The sequence below is a fragment of the Elephas maximus genome, chromosome 2 (assembly GCF_024166365.1).
Source record: "Elephas maximus indicus isolate mEleMax1 chromosome 2, mEleMax1 primary haplotype, whole genome shotgun sequence".
NCBI lineage: Eukaryota > Metazoa > Chordata > Mammalia > Proboscidea > Elephantidae > Elephas > Elephas maximus.
In genome coordinates this window covers 139,967,162-139,990,748 of record NC_064820.1, presented here as the reverse complement: position 1 = coordinate 139,990,748, position 23,587 = coordinate 139,967,162, and the positions used below count along the sequence as shown (strand labels likewise).

The window sequence follows — 23,587 nt, the reverse complement described above, 5'->3', positions numbered from 1 at the left end:
AATACTCATAAGTCATTATGGCCCTTTCATTCATGAAGCAATACTTCTACTAATTTGCACTCCAAATCAATAACAGATCTCATGTCAAAGAGAAGCCTGGCAACTCTTCTAAGTCATCTGAAGTTTGAACAATAGGGTGATAAAATATTAGAATATAATTATCATCTACAGGAGAGTTCTAATTAAACTTCTCCATTAATCAACAAAAAGTTATATTAAGCTAGAATTATATCCACAGAGTATCTGCTTTACTTATTTTCCTTTTGTTGTTATTTACTTCATTTTTATGCTTTATTTTTTAGTTCCTTACTATTGTTTAGGTAGAACTTATACTCAGTACAACATTCAGATGAAATAAAAGGGTACTCCTACCTCAGTACTCCAATCTGGGACATTCTCTTCCATAGGGGTAAGCAACTACCAGTTTCTTGTCTATCCTTCAGAGATATTGTGTGACTACACCTACTCCTTGCTTAACCAACGTGGTTAGGTTCCAAAGACCAGGTTGTTACACAAAAGTAGGCATTATGCAAAAAATGTAGTATGACCATATCAGATCACAATAGAAAATAACTACATAATTACATAACTCAAATTTTATCATTGCCAAATTACATCATTACATAACTGTCAAATCACATCATAACTACCAAACCACTGATAATCATGGCCCAGCCAAGTTGATCCAAACCAAACCCAACCCACTGCCATCGAGTCAATTCCGACTCATAGCAACCTTATAGGACACAGTAGAACTCCCCCATACGGTTTCCAAGGAGCGCCTGGTGGATTCGAACTGCTGACCTCTTGATTAGCAGCTGTAGCTCTTAACCACCACACCACCAGGATCTCCCTCCCAAGTTGATACATAACCTTAATATCGCAGCCAGCGTTCTGTGATTAATGCACAAAATCTTCAGATAATCGTTTAATATTGTTGTAAATGCGAAATGTCAGATAATGAGATAATTGATAAGTGAGGAGTAGGTGTATAGGCAGATATTCTTATAAGGTTTATTATTAAGCCTCATATTTGACATGTTTTTCCGTAAGATAAAACGTATCAGACACTGTATATCATGGAAGCAAATTTTTACAACAGATCGCTATTTCAGGCAGGTGTTACATGCCATTACAATGATATACAAGTGAACATGATATTAAAGAGAATTCCCAATAGCATATTTACTACCACAAGTTTGACCACTGCCAATTCTTCTCTGAATTTTATTCATTTGGATTTCTAACCTGAGATTAGAAATGCTTATATTAATAAACTATAGAGTGTGGATAAAGTGGTTTGAATACCTGCTATATCTACTGCCTCATCTTTCAAGAAACTGCTAAGTCTATGCTCCTGCTGAAGAAAAGATCTGATAATATCTTAGGCAGAGGTAGAAACACCACCCACCCCACCTGTACTGAACATGGAGTGGATGATTAACCCAAGGAAAACCAATATACCCACTTTCAGGTGACCTCTGAGATGATTCTGTGTGACTGTTCAGTCTCTCACTGGATTCTTTCTCAGGAATGTGAGCAGATTTATGGGCTGGAGATCAATGGTCATAAGAACAAGCAAACACAAAGAGGAACAGACAGTGACAGATAAAACTGGGCATTATGACAAAGAGAGAGAAGCACGGATGATATAAGAAAGGATTCTTCATTCAGTGGCAGGATGAACAGAATGAGGCACATTTAAATTCTAGAAACTTAGGATTTTGATTTTTTTATACAAAGCTATGAGAGTAAAATGCTTGCTCAAGTATCAGTAATTTCTTTTATAAAATGCAACCGTAGATCAGACAAAGCCATTTAAAAAATGTAGAATTCAACTGTATATCAACCTATGTCTGTAAATTATATGATTCTAAGATCATGAAAGAACTTAAAAAATTAAAAAAAAAAAAAAGTCCTGTGCACGGAAACATTCACATATCAAAAGAACCAGAGAACTGAAAAATCCAATCAGATAAACAAGCTGGATGGAAGTTACAGATTTCTGTGGGAGCAGAAAACTCCGTAAACAAACTAACTTTTTTAAATCATGATATATAACCAACGAGTGGCCACCAAGTCAATTCTGACTCATGAAAGCCCCTCCTGTCAGAGTAGAACTGTGCTCCACAGGATTTTCAATGGCTGATTTTTTGGAAGTAGATTATCAGGCCTTTCTTCCAAGGCACCTCTGGGGAGACTCAAACCACCAACCTTTCAGTGAGCAGCCAAGTGCCTTACCTGTCTGCACTACCCAGGGACTCCTCATTTGCTATACCAAAAACCAAACCCACTGCCAAGTCGACTACAACTCATAGCAATCCCATAAGGTTTCCAAGGCTGTAAGTCTTTATAGAAGCAGACCACCACATTTTCTCCCACAGAACAGCTGGTGGATTCGAACCATCGACCTTTTGGCTAGCACCCAAGCACTTTAACCACTGATCTACCAGGGCTCCTTCCTCATTTGCTATAGTTAAGTATATATTTGGCTTTAAGCTTTCCAATAACTAACCTGAAAAAATAAAAAGTGGGGTCAATTATAAAGCTTAAAATTCTATAAGATAAAGATCATAAATCACTACTAACTATGTTTGGTACCAAGAACAGACATTTCTCCCAGGCGGTCTTGGTAAAGAAGACGTCATGTGATGTAACGACAAAATCCTCCACAACAATGAAATTTGTTTCATCAGGCTCATCTACGCTGACAGCATAAAACCAAAAGGCAACTGGCAAAAGCAATATTTCAAATGGCAATACAACATGGATAGATAACCAGATTTCCACTGATCTAACTTGATCCAAAGATACAGTTTTAGATTTCTGGAAGAGCAGACAAACCACATGTTCTTCAAGCAACTTTTCATGAATTTTATTTCTCTTAGTCCATTGACTACTCCTTCCTGAATATTGTTTCTTTGAGTTCCTTTGGTATATTAATCCTTAACTTCTTCCAAATTTACTAAATACACACTCAGGAAATAAAATGAAACATGAAAAAAAATTTTTAATCTTAAAAGATTTACAACTGAGTTGGTGAATCAGGGAAAATATCAAAAATGATAGATAATACAAAGTAGTATCTATGTATACAGATAAATGCACGTACAGAGAGAGGAAAGGAAATGATTAAGGGGAGCAAAGACAGAGCAGTTCTCATGAGAAGCCAGGACTTGAGAGAGGAGTTTCAAAAAATGGACTTAGGCCTGCAGAAGAGAGTTCAGAGAACATAATAAATAGTGACTGCATGCTTCATACATAACTATAAATGTACATATGTTTCATACATTAGTCTGTACTGTGCACAATAGTTTGGCTGGCATAGAGAGCTGAAGCAGAGGAGCAGTAAGAAGTGATTTGGAAAAGAAAGACTATGGACAGCATGGAATGCCACACTATGGAATGCGGATTTTTATACTGAAGGTGGGGGATGCTGTTCAAATAAGTGGATGACAAATTTTTCATTTTATTTTCAAAAATTAAAAGTAACCAAAATCTACATCTGGATTATGGCATCAGTCTGCTATTCCAATGTCAAAGTTATCTTCACTGTATTTTTGCAAATACATCCTAGCTTTGACTAGTTTATAGTTAATAAACTCACACTTTAACTAGCCTAATTCAGTTACTCAGGAGTATATTTTAAATTAATTTAAGAAAGAAAACCAGGAAATTATCTTCTTCAGTGATGACTGAGATATTTTTCTAAGGCCATAGTGTAAGTATTTGATTACCTACAATAATTTTGGTCATTATCAATGAAGGTATCAACTAAGCATTTCCTCATGTCTTAGTAAAAAAAAAAAAAAAAAAACGTCTTAGTACAAACCCAAAATTAATTTCTGAGGAAAAAAAAACTGTCTTAACCCATAATGATTTCCTCTTGTCACAGAAGAGTCAAAATGTAGTGGCCTTCAGCTCAGGTTATTAACTGAATAGCTGTAATAATATCAAATAAAACAAAAATGAAGGGGAAAAAAGTATTTGGGTGGATAAAGAAGATCACAGCAAAATGGCAAAAGGGTCAACTTACTAGTGAACTAACAACTTTAAATTTGCAAGAACTTAATTTTTCCCTTATATATTTTGAGTCTCTGGCAATATTCCACTGGCTTCTGAAGCAAAGACATGCCATGTAAAGCAGGAAACTATTCACAATTTAAAAAGCAGCTACTGGGTCCTGAATGCCTGACCATGAAACACCATATGACTGTGAAACTAACTAGTCATAAAGTTGAGTAGGCACAGCAGCAATTCATCATACAATTGAAATAATTTAGATCTTGCAAAGCACAAGGAAGTCACAAGAACAGGTGGCCCAGACCTCCATGCCACCTATCTCTAGTGTACTGATGTCACTCCTTCACTTCACAGTTATGGCCTCTGAAGGAGTTTCCTCTGACCAGCTGTCAAAAGAGGAAAGCAGTTGGGCCTGAGTAAGCTGAAAATTAACAGCTACAATGCTACAGCTTCAGTTGTGGGTAGCTTTGAAGAACAATGGTGAGGGGAAATCCTCCCTGTATGCAGAGCTTCAAGTAGTTCACCCAGTTATCAACTTTGTGGGAGATGTCAGATCTAAGCATATACTTGAATGCCTGGACAGTGGTGAATGGCTTGGCTGGTTGGCCAGAAAACTGGAAGGAGCAAGATTGGAAGATCAGAGATATCAATATGGAAGAAGAGGCAAATGGGTAGACCTATGACAGTAGACACACATAAAATGGCAGACATAAACCTGAATTAATCAGTAATTAAGTTAAATGTAAACGGATTGACAAACTAATGTAAATGAACAACACCATAAGCCAACTAGACCTAACAGACATCTACAGAACATTCTACTCAACAGTAAAAAAGCAGTAGAAGACATATTTTTTTCAAGTGCACATGTAGCATTCTCTAAGACCACAGAATATGGCAGAACACAGGCCTTAATAAATTTTAAAAGATTGAACACATACAAAGGAGGTTCTTGGACCAAAATGAAATTAAATTAGAAACCAATAACAGGGGAAATTTTGAAAATTCACAAATGTATGAACAACACACTCCTAAATAATCAAAGGTTCTAAGAAGAAATCACAATGGGAATTAAAAAAAGTCTTTGAGATGAATGAAAATGAAGACACAACATATCAAAACTTAAGAAATGCAGCAGTGTTTAGAGGAAAATTTAGAGCTGTAAATTCTTGTACTAAAAAAAAAAAACCTCAAATCAATAACCTAACCTTTCACTTTAATAATCTAGAGAAAGAAGAGCCAAACTAAACCCAAAACAAGAAGATTTCAGAAGGAAATAATAAGACCTGCCTTTTCTGCAGAAATTCACAAGTTTATCCCAAAATTCATATGGAAGTGCGAAACCCAAAACCTGTTCCCATGGAGTCGATTCCGACTCATAGCAACACTATAGGGCAGAGTAGGACTGCTCCACAGGGTTTCCAAGGAGCAGCTAGTAGATTCAAACTGCCGACCTTTTGGTTAGCAGCCAAATGCTTAACCATTAACAGCCAAAACAATCCTGAAAAAGTTGCAGGACTCACATTTTTAATTTCAAAACTTACTACCAAGTTACAATAATCAGAGCTGTGTTTTACTGGCACAGGGATAGACATATAGATCAACTGGATAGAACTGAAAGTCTAGAAATAAACCCATACATTTATGGTGTAATTAATATTTGACAACGGTGTCAATGGGGAAAGAATTGTCTGTTATGACAGTTGGTGCTGGGACAACTGGTTATCTACATGCAAGAGAATAAAATTGGACTCAAAACTCATCAAATATAAAAATTAACTCAAAATGGATCATAGGCCTAAATGTAAGGGCTAAACTATAAAACTCTTAGAAGATGAGCAAATCTTAGTGATCTTAGATTTCTTACACATGGTTTCTTAGATATGATACCAAAAGCGCCTGGAACCAAAGAAAAAAATAGATAAATCGAACTTCATCAAAATTAAAAACTTTTTGCTTCAAAGAAAATGATCAATAAAGTTTAACGATAACCCATTGAATGGGAGATAATATCTACGAATCATATATCTGGTAAATATCTAGTATTCAGAATATACAAAGAACTCTTACAACTCAACAATAAAAAGACAACTAACCCAGTTTAAAAATCAGCAAAGGATTTGAGTAGACATTTCTCCAAGAAGATACACAATTGGCCAATAAGCCCATGAAAAGTTGTTCATTAGTCGTTCAGGAAACGTTAATCAAAATTGCAACAAAATACCACTTCATCACACCCGCTAGGATGGCTATAATAAAATCTAAAAAAAAATTTTTTTAATTTTTTTTAAACAAAAAATAACAAGTATAGGTGAGGATATAGAGAAATTTGTTGTTAGGTGCCGCTGAGTCAGCTCCGACTCATAGCAACCCCATGCACAACAGAACGAAACACCACCTGGTCCTGCGCCATCCTCACAACCGTTGTTATGCTTGGGCCCACTTTTGCAGCCATTTGTCAATCATGTCATTGAGGGTCTTCCTCTTTTTTGTTGATCCTCTACTTTACTAAGCATGATGTCCTTCTCCAAGGAATGATCCCTTCTGATAACATGTCCAAGGTATGTGAAACATAGTCTCACCATCCTTGCTTCTAAGGACCATTCTGGTCATACTTCTTCCAAGACAGATTTGTTCATTCTTTTGGCAGTCTATGGTATATTCAATATTCTTCACTAACGCCACAATTCAAACATGTCAATTTGGACTCATCATTTATTCCTGGTGGGAAAGCAAAATGGTGTAGCTGCTTTGGAAAACATTTTGGCAGTTCCTCAAAAAGTTAAACATAGAGATACCATATACCCCAGTAACTCTACTCCCAGGTAAGTAGCCTAGAGAACTGCAAACATGTCCACACAAAAACTTATAAACAAATATCAATAGCTGCATCATTCACAAAACCAAAAAAGTAGAAATAAACCAAATGTCCATTAACTGATGAATGAATAAATAAAATGAGGTATATTCATGCAATGGAATGTTATTTAGCCACAAAAAGGGATGAAGTTCAGCAACAACAAAGACAAAAATAAAATAAAGTATGGAAAACAAAAAGAATGAAGTATTGACACATGCTATGACATAGATGGACCTCGACAACATTATGTTAAATGAGAGAAGTCATACACAAAAGGCCATGATTTCATACAAGAAATGTCAAGAATAGGCAAACCCAAAGAGACAAAGAATATTTGTGATTTCCAGGGGTTCGTAGGACCGATGAGTGGGGAGTGACAATTAATGGGTACAGGCTTTCTTTCTGGGGTAATGAAAATGTTCTGAAATTAGATAGTGGTGATGGTTGCACAACTCTGAGTATTTACTCAAAAGAATAAATCTTATGGTATATAAGTTATATCTTAATAAAGCTACTATTTTTTTAAAAAATGTAAAATTCAATGGAAAAAATTATATACAACCTAATTAGTAAGGGAGGTGCAAATTAAACCATCATGAGATACCACTGTATACCCAACAAACTGTAAAAACTTAAAAGTTCTTAGAAGACAAATTAAGAAACGACTGAAATGCAGATTCTTTTTCACATTTGCTGACTTTCACTGAATGTATATTTGCCTATATTTAACACTAAAAAAAAAAAACCTTAGTATGCTAAAATAAGAATGATTCTAATAAATTATCAAATAATTAATATTTAGAGATTAACTCTTCACTAAAGCTAAGCAAAGGGCAGTACTGGGTTAGTGGAAGAATTCTCACTTGCCATGCAGGAGACTTGGGTTCAATTTCTGCCTATTGCACTTCAAGAGCAGCCACCCTCACCTGTCACTGGAGGCTTGCATGTTGCTGTGATGTTGAACATGTTTCAGAGGAGCTTCCAGACTAGAAAGAAAGGCCTCGTGATCTACTTCCAAAAATCAGCCAATGAAAACCATGTGAATCACAGTGGTCTGATCCCTTTGTGCATAGAGGTGACATGAGTCAGGGCTGACTCAACAGTAGCTAATAACAACAACATACATAAAGGTAGGTCCGGGGATCTATTCCAAAAATTAACCAATGAAAACCTTATAGATGACATGACAACAGAACACTGTCCAACTTGCTTGCTTTGGACACGTCATCAGGAAGGATCATTTCCCTTCAGCTGAATGGAGGAAGACATCATGTTTGGTAGAGGGCCAGCAAGGGCAACGGAAACCCTCAATGAGATGGAATGACATAATAGCCTCAGTGATGGACCTGAACATGCCAGCAATCATGAGGCTGGTGCAAGTCCTAGCAATGTTTCATTCTGTTGTACATAAAGTCGGAGTCGACTTGCCAGCAGCTAGCTAGCTATCTCGTTGTGGCTAGATGTGTTTTAGGTTGGGTTCTCTAGAGAAGCAAAACCAGTAAAGCATATAAATATATAGACAGATTTATACCAAGGAAATGGCTCACGCAGTTGTAGAGGCTGGAACATCCCAAGTCCATGGGTCAGGACAGATGCTTCTCCTGATTCATGCAGCCACAAGAGCTGGTGGACCCAAGACTGGCAGGTCAGACAGTGGGGTTCTGGCTCAAAGGCTGCGAAGACTGACAATCCCAAGATCTGAACTCAAGATGGCAGGTAAGCTTCTAGCTCAAGTCCTAAGAACTGGAGGTCAGACAAACAGGAGCCAGCTTCAGGACACACAGTGAGTGACAGCCCACTAGCCTTGCCAGAAAGCCCACCCATATTGAATGCAGGCCACATCTATATCAGATGCAGGTCACACTCCCAAGGAAACTCCCTTTTAACTAATTGGCTACTCACAGCAGATCCCATCATGGAGGTGATCACATTATATCAAATCTCATCATACAGGTGATCACATCAGTATACAACTGCCAAACTACATCATAACTGCCAAACCAGTAAGAATCGTGGCCCAGCCAAGTTGATACACAACCTTAACAATCACAGGTGCCATCAAGTTGATTCTGACTCATAGCAACCCCATGTACAACAGAACAAAACACTGCCCAGTTCTGCACCATCCTCACAATCGTGCTATGCTCAAGCCTGGTGTTGCAGCTACTGTGTCAATCCATCTCATTGAGTCTCGTCCTCTTTTTTGTTGACCCTCTACTTTACCAAGCATGATGTTTTTCTCCAGAGATTGGTCCCTCCTGATAACATGTCCAAAGTACATGAGACAAGGTCTCACCAACCTTGCGTCTAAGCAGCATTCTGGCTGTACTTCTTCTAAGACAGATTTATTTGTTCTTCTGGAAATCCATGATATATTCGATATTCTTTGCCAACACCGTAATTTGACGGCATCAATTCTTCTTCAGTCTTCCTTATTCATCGTCCAACTTTCACGTGCAAATGAGGCAACTGAAAATATCATGGCTCGGGTAAAGTGACATCTTTGCTTTTGAACCCTTTAAAAACGTCCTTTGCAGCAGATTTGCCCAGTGCAATACATCATTTGATTTCTTGACTGCTGCTTCCATGGGCATTGATTGTGGATCTAAGTAAAATGAAATCCTTGACAACTTCCGTATTTTCCTCTCTTTATCGCGATGTTGCTTATTGGTCCAGTTGCGAGGATTTCTGTTTCCTTTATGTTGAAGTGTAACCCATACTGAAGGCTGTGGTCTTTGATCTTTATCAGAAACTAGGCATAGCATCTAGCTATACCTAAAAAGGCATTGGATTCAGGCAACAGCTGTACTGCATCCAGGTCAAAGTCAGCATCTTCAATCTAGACTAAAACTTTTAGCACTGATAATATTTACCTATTCCCTATTTCAGGACTATGATTACAGAAAGGAGAGAAAGGAGTAGAAGGCTACATATTTTCCTGAATCATATATAAAAACTTTATGCCAGAAGAAGATAAAAGCCCAAATTCTGATAAAAGCACGAAAAATCATTTTATTATAATAAAAGTTAAGCTATAAAAAATATATCGAATATGGTTAGTAAAAATGATGCTGAAAATCTTGAATTGTCTTTTATCAAAAACACAAACTAAAATGATCCAAAGACTGAATACATTATGCAACAAAAAAGTCAGGTAAAAATTGGTGTTTCTCCAGTATAACCAGGCAGTTTAAACAGAGTAGTTACAACCTAGTAGTATTTCTACACGTGGAATGGAGTTCAACTTGGAATTTTATTATTATTATTATTAACTCCATTCAAATTTTGTCAAAAGAAAAAGTGTGGGTTCAAAACCCTTTGCTTTAATCTTTTACAGACAAAAGTCTTAGTAGCCTATGCTGCCATAGTAGCATTCACCTAAAAGGTTGATTTCTAACCTTTAGTAGATGAACCACCTATTACTATATGTTTTATAATACATGATACCATTCAATAAATGTGTTATGTAGCATTTTTATTAAACTGAATTTAACTCCAATTTATCTGAGGCATTTTTAAAATCATTCACAACTTCAATATAACTGTAGCTCCTCAGTGGTATCATAAAATCAACTTTTATACAAACTGCCCTTTTTAAACTCTACAAAAATGAACAATTTATCCTCAATGGACTCAGTGAATGAGCTCAGTGAAAATGTCAAAGAAGACTAATTTTAAAAAATAAATCAAACTGAAACATTTTTTGCCTTCTAAAATACAGCTTTAAAAATCTAAATAACAGAATACAACTCTCTAAAGAAATAAAACTATCTTCAAATCTAGGAACCAATAGAAACATTTACTAACTCTGCTCCAAACGTTGGTTATCTGGAACTGGTTAGATTCTTAGCCCAGTCCACAAAGCCAACTTAAGTCACAAGTATGTGGAGGATAATACTTACCACATTATTTTAAGCACAGTACCTAACCACCACCATGTTGTTTATACTCCAGGACCTTCCTCTCTTCCCTTGTTTTCAAGTTTCTCTTACTCCAAGGGCTGAATTCATTGTCTTTCATTTATATTCCTACATATTTCCTTAATATGTCTATTTTCACTTCTACTTTAACACTTGACCACATCATATTACAACATTTTATTTTCACATCTGCCGCTCCCTTCTAGATAGTGGCTCCTCTAAGAGCAGGTGTTCCGTTCAACTTTTTATCCTCTAGTACAATGGTTTCAAACTTCAGCATGCATCAGAATCACCTGCAGGGCTCCTTAAACTACAGATTGCTAAGGTGAGCCTGCAAATCTGCAATTTCTAACAAGTTCCCTGGTGATGCTAGTACTGCTGGAGGGGGCTAGAGGGTGAGGGTGGAAGGTGGAGGGTAATGGGGAGAGGAACACAGTTTGAGAACCAAGGCCCTACTGGTGTCCACTCTGATGTGTTTCCAAGTGACTTGAATTAAATTCATATTTAAATCCTGCCCAATTATCTAATCCTATCTTCACCTGGTAATTGGCAAACCCTGATGAACTTTTGTGAGAAGTAATCAGAGAATAATAAACAACACTGCTGTAGACCAAGGATTAACCGAACTCCCTCTAATTGAAAATTTGGCCTTCCGATCACGAACTAGCTCCAGTAGTCTTATAACCTGTTAACTACCATAGGCCACACTTGATACCATAAGGATCTAGGCCAGGAGCCACAGCTTGTATTAGAGCAGGCTCAAGTGTTCCTTTGCAGCTGCAGTCCTTGGAGCAGTCTAGCACTGCAGTACAGCTCAGGTGGACTACGAGTCTTGTATGCTAATTACCAGCTCTCTGCCTAGTATCTTCTCTCAGATAATCTGCATGGCTTGATCGTTCACTTCATAATGGTCTTTGCTCCAATCCCCCTTTCTAAAGTAATCCACCTCTTCTTTATCACTCTCTATCCTCTTCCAAAAAAAAAAAAACCAAACCCACTGCCATTGAATCGATTCCGACTCACAGTGACCTTAAGAACCTGATTTATTTTTCTTTGGAGTACTGCATCGCTATCTGACATTATATTATCCACATGTAGGTTTCCTTTCCTAGGATGTAAGTAAGCTACTGGGGCAAGGATTGGCCTAACTTTTTCACTGCTGTATCACCAGCACCCAGCATAGTAGGTTCTCAAAAATACTGTTGAATACATTAATTAATACCGTTACATTCCCTCTTACCTCCATCTTGGGATGCCTTTCTCCTTCTCCTACAATTTCTCATGCCATCCCTTCATTTTCTTTAATATCAAATTTTAAACTTTCTTTACTTGCTCTATAATATTTAAGAAATTAGTTTGTATTATAAATGAAATTCAGAGTCTTGGATCTCCCTTTGTTATAATTTGCAATCACTCTGATAAATTGCAGCACATAAGAGAATAGACAAAAATATTTACTAACGAAAATATTTACCAAAGGAAAAACAGCTAAGCATATTATGTGCAAACACTATTACTGTGATTTCAGTTAAAACTAATTACTTTGGCTCATGATTTGATATGCTCATACAACATCATTATCTATTTATTTTAAAGCACGTCCTCTTTATTGAACTAATTCTGATTACAATTACTTCAAACTAATAAAATACTTTCTTAAAAAATTTACAATTTGCCAACTGACCAACTTTATATTTAGCAAGTCACTTTCTAAGATGAATTTGTGCTTATTATCTTTAACATCAATGTTTCTCATACTTTTTACCTCCCCTACAATGCTCCGCATGCATTATGCTGGTGACTAGGTTTCCAACTGTCACAGCACCTCCCAGCAAACTAGTGGTAAGTGCAGAGTATCTGATCTCCTTGATCTAAAATCTTTGCCCGATGGACAAAAAAACCTTCTAACTCTTGAAGGCTTAAATATTTTAAATTGATAATGGATTAAATAATTTACAAATTCAACAAATTTTATTCAAATATTTATTGCACACACCATGTGCCAGACATCAGGCACTTGGGACAATAAAACAAAGATTCCTGCCCTCACGGAGCTTTTTTCGTTCCCACTGGTTTGGTGTTAGAAAGATTAAAAGTAAAGCCCCTTGCTTCCTATAGAGTATAATGGTTGACAGGTTAAAAACAGATAACTATACATCAAAACTGATTACTGATAAATAATGAACATTCATTTTAATATAAAAATCAAACTACTTCTAGAATTTATACAGATCTGACAAAAAAATTAATATCTAAAGAAATATAAACTCACCAATTGGGCACAGTTTGGGAAATAACTATTAAGATTTATCACTGACAGTGCCATTGTTTTGCTATGTGGCCTTGGGCACATCACAGGTTTTCAGTTTCTCTTTCATAAAGCTGGTAACCAAAAGGCACGAAGAAAGTCTGGGGAATAACTACTGAATAGCAGATAAATGCGACACGAGAATGTAATCATGCTATGGCTTTTGTGTTCAGCTAACTTATAAAACCCACTGCCGTCAAGTTGATTCTAACTCATAGCAACCCTATAGGAGTAGAACTTAAATAGCATGACCAAAGTAACAGCTGAGATATTTTCTTTCTCTACATATACCAATGTACCATAAATACTGTTTTTCCACTCAATGGTGTTTATCTCCTTTAAAATCTGTATAATCGATTAAAGTTAATTATATTCTTAAGATACTGATGGAATCTTCAAATATTTTCCTTAAGGGAATTTTATCAAGTAAGCTCTTTCATCTTTTCTCATTAAGGATGCAGGAATAAATATGGAGGCTTCCTGTCAGACTAAGATTGACTCACTTCTGAAGTGAATACTATAGTACAAGATAATCTGTCACCTTCAGCGTGCTATCTCTGACAGCCGGTAGGCTAATAAAACTACATCTGACACAGGACTAGAGATGCTAGGACCTACAAAAAACACCAAAGTTTAAATAAATTTCTTACACAATATTCACCGAAAGCTATTTTTCCCAAAGTACTGATTTTAATCAAGATAATCTCACATAGGCAAACTTGAAGGATTAGAGAATTGATTTACAAGAATTACTATTTTTAAAGGATATCCTTTACTCACTAAATAAAAGGAAATGTAGAGCCCAGAAAAATGAAAAAAAAAAGTAGAGCCCAGAAAAGTAGGACATCTCAAATTTTCTAATACTCAACAAAATTTTACAGTCCCAACAGAGTGAAAAACAAAGAACAAAGAATACCATAGCTTCTTACTGAATTACTTAAACAGATATACTGCATTACACATAAAAATGTCAACAACTTTCTAATTTTAACATAGGTTTTGAAAAGCTAAATACCACAGTGCCCTCTGCTGTCATTTTAAAGAAACTAAAATAATCTAGAAGGTAAGCTATAGTTTTGAAATTTCTGAACCTGCATTTAACATAACCAGTGAAAGAAGAAACCACTTTTCTTTATTAATATAATACCATAATGAACTTCCATCTCATAAACAGAAGAAAAATGTGGAATATGTTCCACATCTGAATGGTCTAAGTAAAAGCAACAATATTACTATACCCTTAAAATCTGTTTTTATTACCACATTCTTTTACCATACTGGCTCTAGGAATGGAAGAAGGATCCACTTAGAAAAACGTCACTGTTGCACGAGAGGAAGTAACTCTGAAAAGAGAAGAAACATGTTTAGATAAGAGTTTCAGAGACCTGTGCCAGAGGCAAGCCTACAATATTGGTCTCCCAGTGGATTAAGCGAAATCCTAGTGGCGTAGTAGTTAAGTGCTACAGCTGCTAACGAAGAGGTCGGCAGTTCGAATCCACCAGGCACTCCTTGGAAACTCTATGGGGTAGTTCTACTCTGTCCTATAGGGTCACTATGAGTTGGAATCGACTTGACGGCAGTCGGTGAGTGGATTAAGTAAGATGATCCAATGGGGAGCAAGAAGAAAATATAATTACTTCCATTTATAACTAAGCTTTACTAGGTGGCACAGCAGTTAAAGCAATCGACTGCTAACAGAAAGGTCAGCAATTCAAAACCACCAGCAGCTCCATGGGGGTAAGATGTGGCAGTCTGCTTCCATAGAGATTTATAGCCTTGGGAATCTTATGGGATCACTATGAGTCAGAATCGACTCAACGGCAGTAGGTTTTAATATTTAGTATACAGACTAACACTCCCTCCTTGGTAAGTATATCAGATGGCCATGTGTCATCCTGATACATGGTATCCTGAGAGAAGAGCAGGAGTTCCATAACTCCTACAGGTTAGATACTCTGCACTTACCCACACACAGAGTTGACAATGACACCTTCAAAGAAACTATATACACCCACTAAGAATCTATACTGAAGAAATTCTAACAGCACAATCACAAAAGAACAACAAGAATATAGTAGAGCTGCTTCTTACCCTGTATTCTAACTCTTCATCAGAGTTAGGAAATCTAATCAAATCTGACAAAAAGTAAAAATAAGTAGAAATTATCAAAAAGAGTATTTGAACAGTAGATTTATATCTACTATTGTTAACAATGAACCTAATTCTACATATATATTGTGATAATAATACAAAATGGATAACAATAAGATGACTCTATCACAATTAACACTTAATAAAAAATATAGCATATTTCATCATTATCTCCTTCTTTTTTAATACCTTAAGTGTGTTTTATAAGGCACATCATGTTACTATATAATAAATGTATGTAATTATAAATAAATAACTATACCTATCAGAAGTGCATCCCTGTTTGTTTGGGATAAGTGATCAAAATAATTTAGAGATCCTTGGCCTAGAGATTAGCTTGTTCCTACAATAAGGTCTATAGTTAAGAAAAAAATTAGTGAATGTTATTATAATTGAAGAAGCCTTCAAAGGGTCAGATGCCCTGAGAATAAAAGCCTCTTGTCCAGAGACACGACTATCTATAATAGCTCTATAAAACCAGAACCAAACCCACTGCCATTGAGTTGATTTCAACTTGAGCACCCTAATAAAACTGTGATGACAAAGGGATAGATCAACTAAAAGTGTTCATCTTATCTTAATGATAAAGTAAGCACCTGGTATTCAGTTACCCTATTATTTTTCTCCCCTTTTATAGAAATATTAATAAATGGAAAAAATAGCAAATAGTTTTCTTAAGTTAATCACTCATGCTTTATACTTCCATAATCTGTCTTATATGTTATGTGACTACTTGTCCCATGTTTCTCTCTCATTCGACTCATTATAAATTCTGGAGAAGACAATTTTTTAATCATTTTTATATGACACCAGCTGTGCATTTATTGGCTACTGGATATTAAATAATGATTGAATGAATAAAGAATATCCACATGATTTATCAAACTGAACCTATAAGTCCCATACGTGGTAGAATTCTATGCTCCTTATCCACTGGCCAACTAAAGTGTAAATGTCCACCCTTACAAGCAAGGAGTCAAGGTTAAAAGGTTAAAGTGGACCAACTATTCTTTGTTCTTTCTTCCTCTTTCCCTTAATGAAAATCTGTCTATACTTAAAATATATATTTTGAATACCTGATTTATTGGGCAGTTTTCTCCTAATTTTACATAAATGTCTATTTCTTCAAAGAAGCTCAGAAAGAATTATAAGAATTTTCTTTGACATAAGATAGAGAAAATATATTAAGGTTTAGGCTAGTGCTACTTTACTACATAAGAGAAAATAATAGTGCTACCGATTTTTTATGTCACAACTCATTTTTCAATTCTTTTCCTTAATATATAATTTGGTGCTTGTATGCCAAAAAGAGAAAAGTAATAATTTAAATGCCTACTTTTTTAAAGCACATTTTATCAACACACACAGTTATCTCTCCACTTTTAGCAATGGGTCCTGAATAACATTCGTGATAAACTTCTCTGGATGCAACCACAGATACAGGCAGGGCTTCATCCATACCACTCACTCAGATTTACCATTTCCATGTGCCCCTGCTAACTTCCAACTGCCAGTATCCACATCTTTGTGCCTAAAGACTTCTTCCAGAACCCTCAAAGGATGTGCTGCATGCACATACTTCAGAAATGAGTGGATAGTAACCTCGGCTCCCTTATGCCTTATGAGGATAATTCTGAGGCATATGTTTTATACTATTTCCCAGAGTTTCCCTATGTGTCCCTACAGGATTGAGCTCCAATTGCTTAGTATGATACATAGCTCAGAATTTTCCCCCTGCCTTCGAGTTGATTCCAACTCATAGTACCCTTCTGTACACCTCAACCAATGCTCCCTGAACCTCCCAAATAAAGTATTCACACTCAAACCTTTGTCTCAAAGTCTGCTTCTCTCAGATCTTCCTATAGTCTGAAAAAAAAAAAAAAAAAAAACCGTTGCCATCGAGTCAATTCTGAATCATAGCAACCCTATAGGAAAGAGTAGAACTATCCCACAGTTTCCAAGAAGCAGCAGGTGGATTCGAACAGCTGATCTTCTAGTTACCGGCTGTAGCTCTTAACCACTATGCCACCAGGGTTTCCAATCTTTCTATACTGCCTTCCAAAAACCAAACCCACTGTTGTCAAGTCGACTCCAACTTATTGCGACCCTACAGGACACAGCAGAACTGTCCCACGCAATTTCCAAGGAGCGGTTAGTGGATCTAAACTGGCAACCTTTTGGGCAGCAGCCAAGTTCTTGACTACTGCGCCACCAAGTATTACTAGTTCTTTAGCTAAAATGTTAAAGATATGGACAATAAAATCTTAATACTAATAGTAAAGTATTAGTGAAGCTTAGGTAGTCAGTCTCATATGTAAAGGGGGAAAAATTCCTAACCAGAAATATTTCTTCAAAATTTGCTGACCCAGAGGTCCCTTTTGTCACATTTATCACTATTGCTATGTAGTATGTCCTCTGCTTTGCAAGTAACAATCCAAACACCGGATATAATTTCTGTGTCGGTAACAAAATCACCCACAGGCAAGTATTTGGGGGCTCTGACACTTGTATTTTATCCTAAATTTTTTCATGAAATGAAAGAAAGATGAATCTATCAATATTTGAAGAACTTGTGCTACAGATACTTGCTCTAAAGACTATAAAATCATCTGATTTTGACAATTCTACAGATAGACACTAGAGTACAATTTTCTGAGATCTGACTTTGAAAAAAATTCTAGATTTAAAAAAAAAAGCAACAGTAAAATCTGCACCTTTAATAAGAAAAACCAGATCTGCAACTATTACCTGTGTGATGACTCAACTTTCTCAAGAAAGTTCTTCTATAATAAAATTTTATATTCTGACATACTTTTACCCCAAATTTGAGGCTTAAAAGGTAAACCTCAGGGACTATCCCCAGAAACCAGCGTTGTAAGCTCTACTACTGTCTAACTAGAGAAAAGTATTGTTCTGAGATGTTTGGCCACTAAAAAACAGAAAAAGGCACTGAACCAATCAATCTTAACCTTTAAATCTAGAAAAACAACCCTACCAGGAGAGAAACTGGCTAGCAGCAAAATAAACTAACTTCATAAATAATAGCACTGAAGAGAAAAAAGGAAGAGGGAGGATAGAGGTGAAGGAGGTAATAAAGGGGAGAAGAGGAAAGAAAAGAGTGGGAAGAGTGAGAGAAGGACAGAAAAAAAAGGAAGGTGAAGAGGAAGAACTTAACACACAGATTTGTTACAGACACTATGCTAAAAACTTAATCTGCACTTAATTCTCACAAAAATTAGGTATTATTACACAGTTTATTTTTATTTCATCCCACTTAAAAGCTAACAAATTAGTCTGGCAGAAAATATGAGATTTCTGGGCAGACACAAAGACATTACTCTCACAAAGACTGGGTAGTATTAGTGTCCTAATTTACATATGAAGAAACAAGGCTTAGAAAGGTTAAGTAACTTTCCGAAGAGAAAACAAAGCTGTGGCTAGAATCCAGTTCTAACTCCAAAACGTAGGCCCTTAATCACTATATTCTATTGATTCTGTTATAATCATTTAACGCTCAATGAAAATTTTTAACACATAATTCTACCCAGCTGCCCTAGGCCCCAGAAGGCCCAACACTAGAATTAAAACACTTGGAGGTAAACACATAAACCTGAGATTCTGAAAAACATGAGCCAAAAGCAGAAGCTTAAAGCTAATACACTCAAGAAATTTAACACCTGTACAAAACCGAAGACAAGAAAGGAGGAAAGGATAGGAAAACTGGACAAATGGACACAGGCAACCCAGGATAGACAAGGGAGAGTGCTGACACATTGCAGGGATTGCAACCAATGTCCCAAAACAATTAATGAAAAACTAATTTGCACTGTAAACTTTCGCCTAAAATACAATTTAAAAAAGAAAAGTAAAGAAGGCAATAAAATGCAAGATATTTGCTGCTGGCTCTGAAGATGGAGTTTGACAGTCTACACTAATTGAATAAACCGTATTATTGCCACTCTGCCTACCAGTAAAAAAACACAATTAAAATATCAGGTGCTTTACCTTACATCTCACATAAAACACCTGGTGCTGGTAAAATACCCCATTTCCAAGTCAAAGTAATTTTCTCCTCGCTTACTTGGGATCTATCTGTGGTGTATGGTGACATTTGGCGGACATATTGTTTTTATTCGCCATCAAGCTGGCTCCTACTGAAGGTGAGCCAACATACAACAGAACGAAACATTGCCTGGTCCTGTGCCGTCTTCGCGATCACTGGTGTGCTTGAGTCTACTGCTGTAGCCACTGTGTATTTTAAGTGCCTTCCAGTCTAGGGGGCTCATCGTCTATGATGTGGGAAAATATTCTGTTGTGATCCACAGGGTTTTCATTGGCTTATTTTCAGAAGTAGATCACTAGGCCTTTCTTTCTAGTCCATCTTAGTCTGGAAGCTCCACTAGCCTATCTTTTGAAAAGGTATTTGAAATACCAGTGGCACAGCTTCCAGCATCACAGCAACATGCAAGCCACCACGTACAAGAAACTGACAGACATGTGGTGGTAACAACATACACAGGTGTATATATCTGGAAAGACAGGCACCATGCTATTAACTCTGCAGACAATAATGAGATAGTTTTGGTGGAGGATTGGAGAACACAGGAAGGTGGGAAGGGGCTTCACTTTTCACCTTGTATAGTTTTCTATTACAATGCTTTTCAAACTATAGAAAGGAATAGTTCTTCCAACCTGGTGTGAAATGATACTTTAATAAAGTCAATAAAAATGAATTACTATTAAAAAGAAATTTTAAAATAAAAGAATATAATGAACTTTGCTGAAAAGGGATTGGACAGATGACAAAATGGAGGTTGGAAAACTACTTCAGTTAGTACAGGGCTGTAAAAATTCAAGACAGAAGCAATGCTACTGAGAAAAGCCAGGTACCAAGGAGTAGTTTAAATACCAACTCCCTTGTGAAGCTCCAGGCAGTGGGTTCTTCCCGCTTCAGCACTCTTAAAACATACTATTCACGTCATATTGCAATTAATTGCTTCTGTGCATGTCTCTCCTTAAAGATAAAGCTCCTTAAAACAGGAATAGAAGGAAAATTCTTCAACATAGTAAAGGGCATTTATACAAAGCCAATATCATCCTAAATGGAGAGAGTCTGAAAGCATTCCCCTTGAGATTGGAACCAGACAAGGATGCCCTTTATCACCACTCTTATTCAATATTGTACTGTAGGTCCTAGACAGAGTAATTAGGCTAGATAAAGAAATAAAAAGCATCCAGATTGGTAAGGAAGTAGTAAAATAGCTCTATTTTCAGATGACATGATCTTATACACAAGAATACCCTAAAGAATCCTCAGGAAAACTACTGAAACTAATAGAAGAGTTCAGCAGCGTATCAGGATACAAGATAAACATACAAATATCAGTTGGATTCCTCTACAACAAAAAGAACATCGAAGAGGAAATCACCAAACCAATACCATTTACAGTAGCCCCCCAAAAGATAAAATACTTAAGAATAAATTCTACCAGAGATATAAAAGACCTATACCAAGAAAACTACAAGACACTACTGCAAGAAATCAAAAGAGGTCCATATAAGTGGAAAAACATACCTTGCTCATGGATATGAACACTTTAACATTGTAAAAATATCTATTCTACCAAAAGCCATCTACAGATACAACGCAATTCCAATCCAAATGCCAATGACACTTTTTAATGAGATGGAGAAACAAATCACCAACTTCATATGGAAGGGAAAGAGGCCCCGGATAAGTAAAGCATTACTGAAAAAGAAGAACAAAGTGGGAGGCCTCCCTCTACCTGATTTTAGAACCTATTATACAGCCACAGTAGTCAAAACAGCCTGATACTGGTACAACAGACACATAGACCAATGGAACAGAATTGAGAATCCAGACATAAATCCATCCACATATGAGCAGCTGATATTTGACAAACGCCCAAATTCTGTTAAATGGGTAAAAGACAGCCTCTTTAACAAATGGTGCTACCATAACTGGATATCCATCTGCAAAAAAAAAAGAAAGAAACAAGACCCATATCTCACATCTTGCACAAAAACTTATTCAAAATGGATCAAAGACCTAAATATAAAATCTAAAATGACAAAGATCATGGAAGAAAAAATTGGGACAATGCTAGGAGTCCCAATACATGGCATAAACAGTATACAAAACATTACTAACAATGCAGAAGAGAAACTAGATAACTGAGAGCTCCTAAAAATCAAACACCTACGCTCATCCAAAGACTTCACCAAAAGAGTAAAAAGACTACCTACAGACTGGGAAAAAGCTTTTAGCTATGACATTTCTGATCAGCATCTAAAATCTACATGATTCTGCAAAAATTCAACTACAAAAAGACAAATAACCCAATTAAAAAATGGGCAAAGGACAGAAACAGGTACTTCACTAAAGAAGACATTCAGGTAGCCAAAAGATACATGAGGAAATGCTCACGATCATCAGCCATTAGAGAAATGCAAATCAAAACTACAATGAGATTTCATCTCACTCCGACAAGGCTGGCATTAATCCAAAAAACACAAAATAATAAATATTGGAGAGGTTGCGGAGAGACTGAAACATTTATACACTGCTGGTGGGAATGTAAAATGGTACAACCACTTTGGAAATAGATTCGGCACTTCCTTAAAAAACTAGAACTAGAACTACCATACGATCCAGCAATCCCACTCCTTCGAATATATCCTAGAGAAATGAGAGCCTTTACACGAACAGATATGTCCACATCCATGTTCACTGCAGCGTTGTTTACAATAGCAAAAAGATGGAAGCAACCAAAGTGCCCATCAACAGATGAACGGATAAATAAATTATGGTATAGTCACACAATGGAATACTACACACCGATAAAGAACAATGATGAATCCGTGAAACATTTCATATCATGGAGGAATCTGGAAGGCATTATGCTGAGTGAAATCAGTCAGTTGCAAAAGGACAAATATTGTATTAGACCACTACTATAACAACTTGAAAAATAGTTTAAACAAAGAAAATATTCTTTGATGGTTACGATAGCAGGGAGGGAGGGAGAAAGAGGGGTTGTCGCTAATTAGATAGTAGATAAGAACTATTTTAGGCAAAGGGTAAGACAACACACAATAAAGGCAACGTCAGCACAACTGGACTAAACCAAAAGCAAAGAAGTTTCATGATAAAGTGAACGCTTTGAAGGCCAGCGTAGCAGGGGTGAGGGTTTGGGGATCATGGTTTCAGGGGACATCTAAGTCAATTAGCATAATAAAATCTATTAAGAAAACATTCTGCATCCCACTTTGGAGAGTGGCGTCTGAGGTCTTAAATGCTAGCAAGCAGCCATCTAAGATGCATCAATTGGTCTCGACCCATCTGGAGCAAAGGAGAATGAAGAACACCAAAGACAAGGTAATTGTGGGCCCAAGAGACAGAAAGGGCCACATAAACCAGAGACTACATCAGCCTGAGACCAGAAGAACTAGATGGCGCCGGCTACAACAGAGAACCCCTGAGGGAGCAAGAGAGCAGTTGGATGCAGACCCCAAATTCTTGTAAAAAGACCAGACTTAATGGTCTGACTAACACTAGAAGGACCCCAGAGGTAATGGTCCCCAGACCTTTTGTTAGTCCAAGACTGGAACCATTCCCAAAGTCAACTCTTCAGACATGGACTGGACTGGACTTTGAGATAGAAAATGATACTGGTGAAGACTGAGCTCCTTGGATCAAGTAGACACACGAGACTATGTGGGCAGCTCCTGTCTGGAGAAGAGATGAGAGGGCAGAGGGGGGCAGAAGCTGGCTGAATGAACATGAAAATAGAGTGGAGGGAAGGAGTGTGCTGTCTAATTGGAGAACAACTAGGAGTATATAGTGAGGTGTATATAAGTTTTTGTCTGAGAGACTGACTTGGTTTGGAAACTTTCACTTAAAGCACAATAAAAATTAAAAAAAAAAAAAAAGATAACACTCCTTGATGGTAATAGCCAAATTTCATTCATTTTAATACCTGCAGTACCTAGCTCAGTAAAGCAGACATATAATAAATGCGTGCAGAATGAAAAGTCTGAGATGAGTTTACTCAGTAATGAGCTGAGACTATAGAACAAGATTCATTCCAAATCATACTTACATAAGCCATATGCCAAAGTACTAAATCTCACCATTTGGACTAAAAGCCATGCTACCTATTTCCTCCCCAAGAAGAGGCACTACTGATCTAATTGAGTTGATTAAATTCCAAAACACTGACTAAGCTGCATTTCCTAGAAACTGATATCACTAAATGGTAATAATAGGCCCATTACTGGGGAAGCTGGCCTTCTCTGTCTTCT

General features: G+C 36.7%; 1 protein-coding gene across 2 annotated transcripts in view; it reads right to left on the bottom strand.

Moving 5' to 3' along the window:
- DTWD2 (DTW domain containing 2) overlaps window positions 1-23,587 on the bottom strand; it is a 170,674-nt gene that overhangs the window by 124,382 nt on the left and 22,705 nt on the right. The gene's annotated exons all lie outside the window — the stretch shown is intronic.